Source organism: Scylla paramamosain, chromosome 15 (genome assembly GCF_035594125.1).
Source record: "Scylla paramamosain isolate STU-SP2022 chromosome 15, ASM3559412v1, whole genome shotgun sequence".
NCBI classification, from domain to species: domain Eukaryota; kingdom Metazoa; phylum Arthropoda; class Malacostraca; order Decapoda; family Portunidae; genus Scylla; species Scylla paramamosain.
The window spans coordinates 4,838,005-4,848,240 of NC_087165.1; the positions used below are offsets into that span (position 1 = coordinate 4,838,005).

A 10,236-nucleotide genomic window follows, 5' to 3' on the forward strand; every position below is an offset into this window, starting at 1 on the left:
CTGCACGTAGCTATAAGTTACAGCAAGGGGGTGACCTCGCCTTGCGTTTCTGCTGTCTACAGTTTCAGTGTGACAGTGTAAAAGACCAAGGTGTCGTGCCCTTCACTAGATGGGCACATGACCTGTAATTGGCACCTGCCAACACATTTGCTGGCCCACCACTATCATGAACTCATTTGAATAATGAAACGTGGTCATGCCTGCAGACTTTCCTGGACGACAGCCAGCTCTGCCCGTGGCAGTGTGGGGTGTCGCCGGTGCCTGTGTGGGAGGCTGAGAGGAGAGGGAGGGAGGTGAGGCTACTGATGGAGGTGGATGTCCTGTGTGTCGTGAAGAGAAAACCTAACATTTCACCAGTGTAGTTCACGGTGGACTGGCATGATTTGTATCTCTATCTGACAAGTGACAACATCTTCAGCCTTCTGAACTGTGGCAACTTGACAAGCCTTAAGCGGCGGCTACCATGTTATGGTTACCACCACTTGGGATTTATAAGTCATCGTTCATGCTAGCCGAGCCACTTCTTTACATCCTAGCCTGCACTGCATCCCCAACTTTTGAATATTGTCGGTGAGCACATTTATAGCCTAATATGTAAGTTTGTCTGTTAATAATCTATTCGAAAAGGAAACACACACACACACACACACACACACACACACACACACACACACACACACACACACACACACACACACACACACACACACACACAGAGGGTAGGGGTCAGGTCACACTGGGCGTGGTATCAGGTACAGGGTGACCTTGCAGACCAGCCCAGCAGGTGAGGGGATGGTGGCCTATTGCATAATGTCCCGTCTGCCCACCACCGCCCTGCACCATTGCCCACTACGGAATGCTGCCACTCAATGAAACCACCGCAAGACAAACCCTCCAGAAGTAACAGCTGCACTGAACATTCCAAAGACATCTTGATCATCATACTTATTCTACAAGAACGCCACTGCATAATACTGGGCCAATACTCCTCCATAAAGGGTTAGAGACGCAGTACCCTTCCTCACCGCTGATCCTGGTGCATCACTTACACTTTAGTATACAACTGTACTTCATTTTAATATTACGGCAGTATTCCCACCCTAGCAATTCATCGCCACCTTTATATAAACAATTTAGTGAAAGTGAAACATACTGCTTTTACATTCAGTACACACACTTGTCTCCTCCCAATCCACACCAAGCAAAATGGATAAAGGGACGAGCAAATATCACAAAAATGATCCACTCACGGTCAACTCCCCAGCTACACATGACATTCCACACAGGGCATTCATTCCTCCTCCTTCACTCCTGTCACCTGGCCTCCCACCACCCCCCACCTTGCCCCTCCTCTGTCCCTTGTTCTTGTTATCTTCTCTTTCACACGTTCCTCTTCCAACACATTGCATCCTTCTTCCCCACGTCCCTACGGCCTCTTTCTGCATTCATCGACCATCTACACGTAAACCACCAAACACTTTTACCTCCTGCCTTCATCGTTCTTAAATAATGAAATGAATCCATCCATCCATCCATCCATCCACCCAGCTCGAATGGGAAGGTCAAGTCAGGTCAGGTCAGGGAGAGGGTAGAAGTGAAGTGAGGTGAGGTGAGGGGAGGTAAAGTTAAGGGAAAGTGTGTGATGCAATGAGAGGAGGAACGAGGCACAACTGGTATGAAGGGCTTAAGCATACACACCAGAATGTAACCAGTCCGCCATCTCCCATCAGTCATCCTTTTCACAGTTGTTGTGCCTTAATGTATCATTCAAGACAGTATACTGCCTAGTATATATTATATTACAGTGTGATTTCCAATATATTTTGTGTTATATTTTAGTGTTATTTTAAAGACATTTTGTATTACATTGATTGTAATTAGGGATGCCACAGATTATTTGTAGGTTTAAAACAATGAAAATCTGAATCTGTGTGAGCATGTAATTCACTTACATGCTGCTGGTCACCCAACCAGCCGTTCCCCTAAGGAAAGAGCTCAGAGCTCGCAACGACCGATCTTTGGGTAGGATTGAGGCAACTCACACACTACACACCGGGACAGCGGGATCACACACACTACACACCGGGACAGCGAGATCACAACCCCCTCGGGTCACATCCCGTACCTACTTGCTGCTAGGTGAGCAGGGACTACACATTAATGAGGCTCGCCCATTTGCCTCGCGGCGCTCGGGAATCGAACACTGGTCTTCTCGATTGTGAGCGAGCGTGCTGACCCCTACACTACGCGGTGTGTGTGTTCTGGATTATGACTGAGTATTAATAGCCTTCTCACCATTCTTTTGGGACTGGCACCTCTGTGGGCCTTTTACCTCTTTTTTTTTTTTTAGCTCTTCGTCCCCTTTGGCCAGTATCCCTCTTGCAAAAAATAAATAAATAAATAAATAATAAATGAACTTACTCTTCTACAACTCCAAAGAAAATTTTCCATTCTCTGGGGAAAGACCATACTCTATCTACATGTATTTATTCTTTCTGTTCAGGGTCATGGGAAAAATGTTGGCAACATTATTTTATGCATATGTATATTGAAAAAAAAATCCCACTCTCTAGAGATAATAGGATATTGGGAACAGTGAATTACAGCAGGTTTGCTTTTAATATAGAGCCTTGTGTGGAGTACAGTGTGCATATTGGGGGAGCTATATATTTACTTCATATCTATCTGCATAATACACATACATTGTTAGTTATGTGATATCTGCAGTATGGAAGCTTTACTATGCCTAAATTAGTGTAATATGTAAATATACAATGTTAGAATTACAAGTGGAATATAAATCTGTGTTAAACCTTTAAGAGACCAAATAATTTCATCACACTGATGTAAAATAAATTGCTTTCTTTTCTCTTGTACAACATTCTAATGATAATTCTGCCCCACAGGTCATACTACAATGCTGACTATGTACTTACATGCATCAAAGCCATCACTCCAAGCCTCAACAAACTAAGCCTGAATTTAATATTTAAGCTGCAACAGGTCACACCAGCTGCTTTGAGGCTTTATATACATTATGTATCTACACACACACACACACACACACACACACACACACACACACACACACACAGCAACTGGGTAGAACATTTCTACTAGTGAAGCCTCTGACCTGAGTCTCTATTAGTACAAACTGTGATTATATATTCATAATGGTGTTATTCTTTGTGTTCACCCACTGTACAATAGTCCCTTAACAACAGATTTTTTATACAGATTTAGTTATCCATGGATTGAAAATTTTAAGTGTGGATGTTGCAGGTTATTCAGTATTTATTTCCACCACAATGAAATGACCATCCTCACCATAATTATTATGCAGTTTCTACAAAAATAATGTTTAAAGAAGTGCTTTGTAATTTAAGTAATAAAATAACACTGTCATGAAATTATGGATGGCATAACTACCACAATGAACCAGGCCAAGGTGATTAGACCTTCCTGGAGGTTATGAATAACATCACTTATCTTCACTAGTAATGTATCTTACTGATATTAATGTTAAGTCCTAGTTTTGTGCTGTACATGTGTGACGAGTGCTGAGGTGGTCTCCATTCTTTATGACTCTCCTTGCCTCACCACAACACTTGATATGACTGTACATATTGAATTAAAAACAGGAATAAAAGTAGATTTGGTCTTGCCTACAGCAGGTAGATGTCATCCGCAATCTTTTAAGCACCGAGACCTGTATTTTATCACAGGGCACAAGTATCTGTTCACAACTTCAAGGGACGATCACTGCCTTGCAATTACTTCCAAGACACAAACATGAATCTTGCAACTTACTTTACAGTGATCATTTACACCATGATTCCACAATTCAAAACACTGTAGAGCTGCTGCTGATGATTACTATGATGATGATGATTATGATGATGATGAGATTAGGTTATGTTTACTTTAAATGAAGTTCAACAAAAATTATATTTGAAAGTCTAAGTCAAGAACAGTTAACCAATTAGTATATCCCATTATTATGAAAAAATTATCCTCCTCTGAGATATAATAAGTAATTAACTCAGTGTTACTTACTGGCAATATATGAATTATTGTGTACAGCTACCTCTGCTGATTTCATAATGGGAATTTTCTTCACTAATGGTGTGTGCTAATTGAGTAATGGAAGCCTGTATCAGGAGTTCCTACATGTATAGATACTTTTTTGAGTAAATACAAAAACACATTCACATCAATCTTTCCTTAAATATTCATACAGAAGACAGAATCAAATTCCCACTGCTACAAGTAACAGACTAAACATTACACTACAGATGTACCATGTAATAGAAAAGGAAAAGTACACATGAGGTGCACCTTTGTATTCATCTACTAAATATCTGCATCCACTGTATGCCATCCACCTTCTTTTCTATCATAGGCCAGGACTACTGCATCATCCATGACACCATAATTAATAACCTTACCTGCCGCCTTACACCCTCTTTACCAAATAAAATAACGAGTTTTGGTGTCACCTGGCTCCCCACCAATTTTATTCACTAATGTGTTCCAAATTACCTCAACATGGGTAGGTCCTATTCCAAATTCTTGTATAAAAACATATACTGAAATCAATTACAAGTCTTTTTCATTAATTAATCCACAGAAAATCTTATCTGCACTGCATCTACAAGGTCTGAACAAGGACAGCACTGTGCAGCTACCTAGTATCTATTGGTAAGATAATTCATACCTCCTCTGCTTATCAGGAGTGACTGCAGAACACAAAACACTCCATTTTGGGAAGCAGTTGTTCTGGCACTCACTCTGCATGTGTTAGACACAGGGCATCTTCATCTAATCAACTAATAAGTTACGTACTGGTTAGTTCAAAAAATGTCTTTAAAAAAATCTAAACTGAAGACATTCACTTATAGCATTAAAAATCATTAACATTATTTGGAGAGGCAAAACAATAACTGCACCAGAATCTCAACTCATGAATTATGTTTTGTAGTTTCTCTGGTAGCTGTTCTTCCATTCTACATTTAATCTTATAAACTCTCACAACAAAGAGACTGGTTATATTACCAAAAGCACATACTCAAAATGGTACTGCATGATCTTTTGGTTCTAGGAATTTAGAGAGACCAAACTATTTACAATGGATAGTTTTGTACTCTATTAATTTTGTGCAATAGGGTAGGCCTACTTTACTAAACTGAGAAACGTGGACAGTCAATTTTTATGGAAAATACAATCATGTGGAATGGAAGCCCAAACACATCAGCTAAATCACGCTTTATTTTAGTGTGTCCTCTACATAATTTGATAAAGCTATGTCCTTTACCTCCAGCTATCAATCTACCTGTCATCAATCTTTTATCTATTTTTACCTCCAGCTATCAATCTACTTGTCATCAATCTATTTTTGTTGTCCTTGGCCAGTGTCCCTCCTACATAAAAAAAATCTATCTATATCTCATGTTTGTTCCTGAGAATTCCTGCAATGGGATGGCTGCAACAAAAAAAAAAATCTTCATTTATTTCTGTCTATATACATGTATTCTTTCCTTCCATGCTCTAATCCTCTCATCCTTTTCTTTCACATAGTCTTGTATCCTATCCTCCCATTTCAATAGAAGGGTCATCTTTCACCTACCAAACTGATGTATGAAAATATTGATTCTCTTTGTCGTCTTATTTACAGCCATTCTTTTAAGCAGCAAAATCCCCTCAGTCCTGTCCTTGGCCCCTTCAAGCACACCACATTTCATTCATTCACTTTTACATGATGTACTGCATCTGTCATAACTTTCATGACCCACCATTCATTCTTTGCACACCTCAGGCCTCTCTTAAGCATGGTGTTTCATTTCAAGTGATTGGATTCTTGATTACTGTCTCTCACTGCAAACCCAAGTCTCACTATCATAAGTGATTGTTGGTACAATTGCACCATTAGACAGACTCCTTTTTACCTCTATATTTGATGTAATTTCTTTGATCATATTCTTACAGATCAAACTACTTTGTTCCCTTGCACTGCTCATCTTCCAGACTTCCATACAATCAAACCAAAACCTAAATTTCATATCCCTTGGGCTATTTAGCTGTTTCCAGAGACCATCTTACTTTTGTTAAATCAAAACTAAGAAAAAAATTAATAATATTTTTTTAAATATAAAAAGTGCAACGACTATTTACTACATTCCCAATCCAGCAACTTTTAACCTCTGCTCTCATCTTTCTTCTTATACCATCCATATACACATTAAACAGCCACAGGGACATAACATATATTCTCATAGGAGTTGTTATCCATCACAGTGGGTATATGATTATGATGTAACTGGGAATATCTTCTCTTCTGATGCATGAGACACAAAGGAAAGTCTACACTAAGATTTCACAAAATGACATGACTAAACCTCTTATTGATAATGGTTCCTTGCAAAAATTGATGGAAGTTATAACGAGATTGTGTGTGGGAGTTGAAAAGAGAGGAAAAGTAAGCCAATGTAAAAGACCTGAGGACTAAGGGCAAAATGAAGAAAGAGCAAAGATAGACACTATGTATGTATGTATGTACGTGTGTGTGTGTGTGTGTATGTGTGTGTGTATTTACCTAGCAGTAGTATACAGGGCCTGATCTACATCTGTGCAGTCTTGTTTCTATATCTATGTTTCTTCAGCTTCTCCTTAAGTTAATGTATCACTCCTTGTCTCTTATCACATCTGGTATATCCCATACATCTCTATCTGTAGTGTGTGTGTGTGTGTGTGTGTGTGTGTGTGTGTGTGTGTGTGTGTGTGTGTGTGTGTGTGTGTGTGTGTGTGTGTGTGTGTGTGTGTGTGTGTAATTCACCCACGGTACTGACATCACATGCTGAGCTCATGATCAACAGTTATTACCCTTTCAGCACCAGTTTAAATAATGGTTCTATTTGAGAAAGTAGATTCATTAACTGCCAAGTACCATCCTTATTTTTCTATACTAATGCTTCATGTTCTTTTGTCTCTTTCTGTGAATCTTATTAATCCAATTCCACATAATAAGATCACCCCTTTCTCTCCTTTCTTCCAATATTTTCAAGTTCTGTCAATCAAATTCTTCCTCATGTAACAGTTGTGTGTGTGTGGTGTGTGTGTGTGTGATGTGTGGTGTGTGTGTGTGTGTGTGTGTGTGTGTGTGTGTGTGTGTGTGTGTGTGTGTGTGTGTGTGTGTGTGTGTGTGTGTGTGAACAGGGAGGGCTCAGGAATAGTCTTTTATAAGTCGTTAAAAGCAGCAGGATACCTTGGACATCAATTGATTAACATAAACAACACCATCATTACACCTAGATGACAGCCTCCTCTCAACTCAAGCCTTGATGCAATATGACACAGGCAGTGCTCCACCTTAACCCTTTCATTGATATGGCTCTCTTTGTCACCACTCATTGTGAAAATGGTTAACAAGGACACACTAACGTAAAAGCAGGAGACTGAAATGGTCTTTTCTAAGCTAGGTATTGCATAATTCAAGATTCTAGTACAAAACTGTCTTAAAAAATCTATTAGGTGATTATGTGAAAAGTATGAAACAGTGAAAGGGTTAAAGCTCAAAGCTTGTAACCAGATAGACACAACATCTTACTCAGCAACCACTTGTTTATAACATGTTATGAATCAAATATTTAAATCAGTCTCAATTTTTATTCATGTTCATTTCATTGTGTGCAGTGATTAAATCTTCCTTCAATAACAAGACAATATTTAAAAGATACACTTAAGTATCTTGTAATTTTGCTCATATCTGCTACTTTTGTCTCTCTCTCTCTCTCTCTCTCTCTCTCTCTCTCTCTCTCTCTCTCTCTCTCTCTCTCTCCTTGCATTTGTATATGAAGTAGGTAAAATCAAATGTTGCAGAGCTATCCAAGAGTATTTCTTTTAGTTTGCTTAAACCTGATGACCCCCTATCATGTGACAAGTCAGATAAGTTTTCTATGAGTCTCCTGTCACACATCCTACAAAACACAGGCAGGAGCCGAGGTAAGGTTTGGCAAGAGCATCAGCACTATAAATAGTAAACAAACACAACTGATGTACAAAGCCAGTTCCAACATCATTAATATCTCCAATTTAAAAAGTTTTGAGACAAAGCAAAGGAAGTTAAATTTAGATATATGGTATACACATTACTCAAGACTCTACCTGTGAGCATTTTATATTACATGTACTAACACAACATGACATTTAGCAGTAAATACCTTTTAACGTCTAGAAGGAAATATTCAGCAGATTCCTTATCTCACATCAGTAGCTCTCTTAACATTTACCAATATCCTGCACTAAAATCAATTAACTGTTCTTAATAAAGTACTTACATAACTAAAGAGAGTAATCTAGCATAATTTCAGTTCTCTATGCCAAAAAGATGAACTTGCTATTGGCCTCCAAGTGTAAAGAAGAAGAGGGATTTTCAAAAAGACTAATAATTTTGGACTACAAGAGTAAAGGAGATGAATTTTCAAAATATAATATCTTTAGGTATATAATAATTTATGCCACCACATGTAAGAGGAAGATATTTTTCATAATATTTCAATTTCTAAAACAGTAAGACAAGTGTAGAGGGGAAAAAACTATTCAAAATTAATCTATAATTTTGAACTAAACATATAAAGGGCAGTGATAAGTGCTACAAATGGAGAGGGTAAGATTTTTCAAAATGGATCTATAATAATTCAGGACCATAAGTGTAAGTGGGAGAGATTTGCAAAGTATATCTTTAACAATAATCTCAAGACAACTGTTTTTTTTTTTTTTCCACTCCAGAAATGTTACTCTGAGGCGTGCCAAAAGGGCAAACTTCTGACACACTTATCTTCACAAGTGCTCTGGTGACTTTTACCTTAAATCTCTAAAATTGTAAGGCTGTGAAACACCATGCAGCACATCATCCTTATAAGCACTTACGAGCGCCATGGAAACACAAACTAAAGTGTCTGGTGGCAAAGCCCTCTCAATGTCAATACTGTCTTCCTGAAATCGTACCGCTCGCAACTCAAACACCCCATCAAATTTTCAAACATTCGCCAGCATGTATTCTTCTTTGATCAGCATCACAAAGGGCACATCCAGCACCAAATCATGGGAGGCAGAGAACATCAGGAGATATCCTAGCCCTGGTAATGTTGGTGCAATACAGCCTCCGCATCGCACAACGACGGCTTTCATGCAGCATCCACGCCGTTACCACCACCAACCTCTCCACCTGTGTGTGTTGCTACCTCCCCTTACGTCTACCCACGATACATTAACACAGCCCTCACCCTACTACAAACACCATTACTGCCCTCCGCCCCTCCCTCCCCCATCACCGCCCTAACTTTCCCCGCGACCAACAAGTGATCCAGCGCCGCCCCGCCCTCCGTCCCCCAACAGGTGCTCTCCCCAAGCAAGCTGAGCCCAGAGGTGCGTCGTGCGCGACAGGTGAGCTTCGGACACCTGTCACCAAGCAAGCCGTGGAGGGAGAGAGACAGACAGAGTGCATCCTAACCACCACCATCCTGGGAAATGTGTAATAAAAGAGGGACCCATCCTACGAGTAGCAGAGTAATAAATAAAAACATATTTCCACGTACCAAACACCACTCAGGACGGTACGAGACATTGGAGGGGCTCAGGTACTCACGTCTGGGGGTAATTAGACCTGGGGAACCCTGGAATTTAAGGTATTAAGAAACCAGTTCGAAATGTGTGTCAATTTCCCAAAGAGAAACTGGTACGTCTGATCACAAAAAGAGAGGGTGTCTTATAGGATACAAGCCGGCTACGTGGCATTACCTTGGACGCGAAGAGGTGCTTATGGACTTCTTAACACTCTCGCAATTTGTGGTCCTAGTTACATACTAATTTAATAAAGGCATGGCAGCACGAGCGCCGCACACACTCCTACCTCGCCGACACTTGGACTGACACTGACGCAATCTGTACTTGCACCTGCGTACACCCTCTCCTCGGAGTTGCCAAGTAAACAAAAGAGCATCGCGCTTTTCTCACTTTATCACCTTATGATGCGCTTGAGTTCTGTTTAATAATATCGCTTACCCTATAGTAGATTATTTCTATCCCTTATATTAATCGCGCCTAATAGTCCGTAAAGTTCATATTGTAAAACCAGTCCCCGACAACTTTGGAAAATTAAGGATTGCGACAGCCGACGAAATAAAAGCAACAAGTAAGAGAAATGAGCGCAAAGTATGCTTCCCCTGTACTCAAAGATGT

General features: G+C 39.8%; 1 protein-coding gene across 5 annotated transcripts in view; it reads right to left on the bottom strand.

Annotated features, from left to right (window-relative positions):
• Window positions 1-9,953, bottom strand: part of LOC135107294 (serine/threonine-protein kinase D1-like) — a 177,272-nt gene extending 167,319 nt beyond the window's left edge. For 4 of the 5 annotated variants that reach the window (XM_064016973.1, XM_064016970.1, XM_064016971.1 and 1 more), the window contains exon 1: window positions 9,796-9,953. The gene's annotated coding sequence lies outside the window, so the exon portion shown is untranslated. Of the gene's footprint in view, window positions 1-9,593; window positions 9,747-9,795 lie in introns of those variants that run through there. The other variant, XM_064016969.1, reaches the window with a different exon arrangement.
• Window positions 9,954-10,236: the final 283 nt, after the last annotated feature.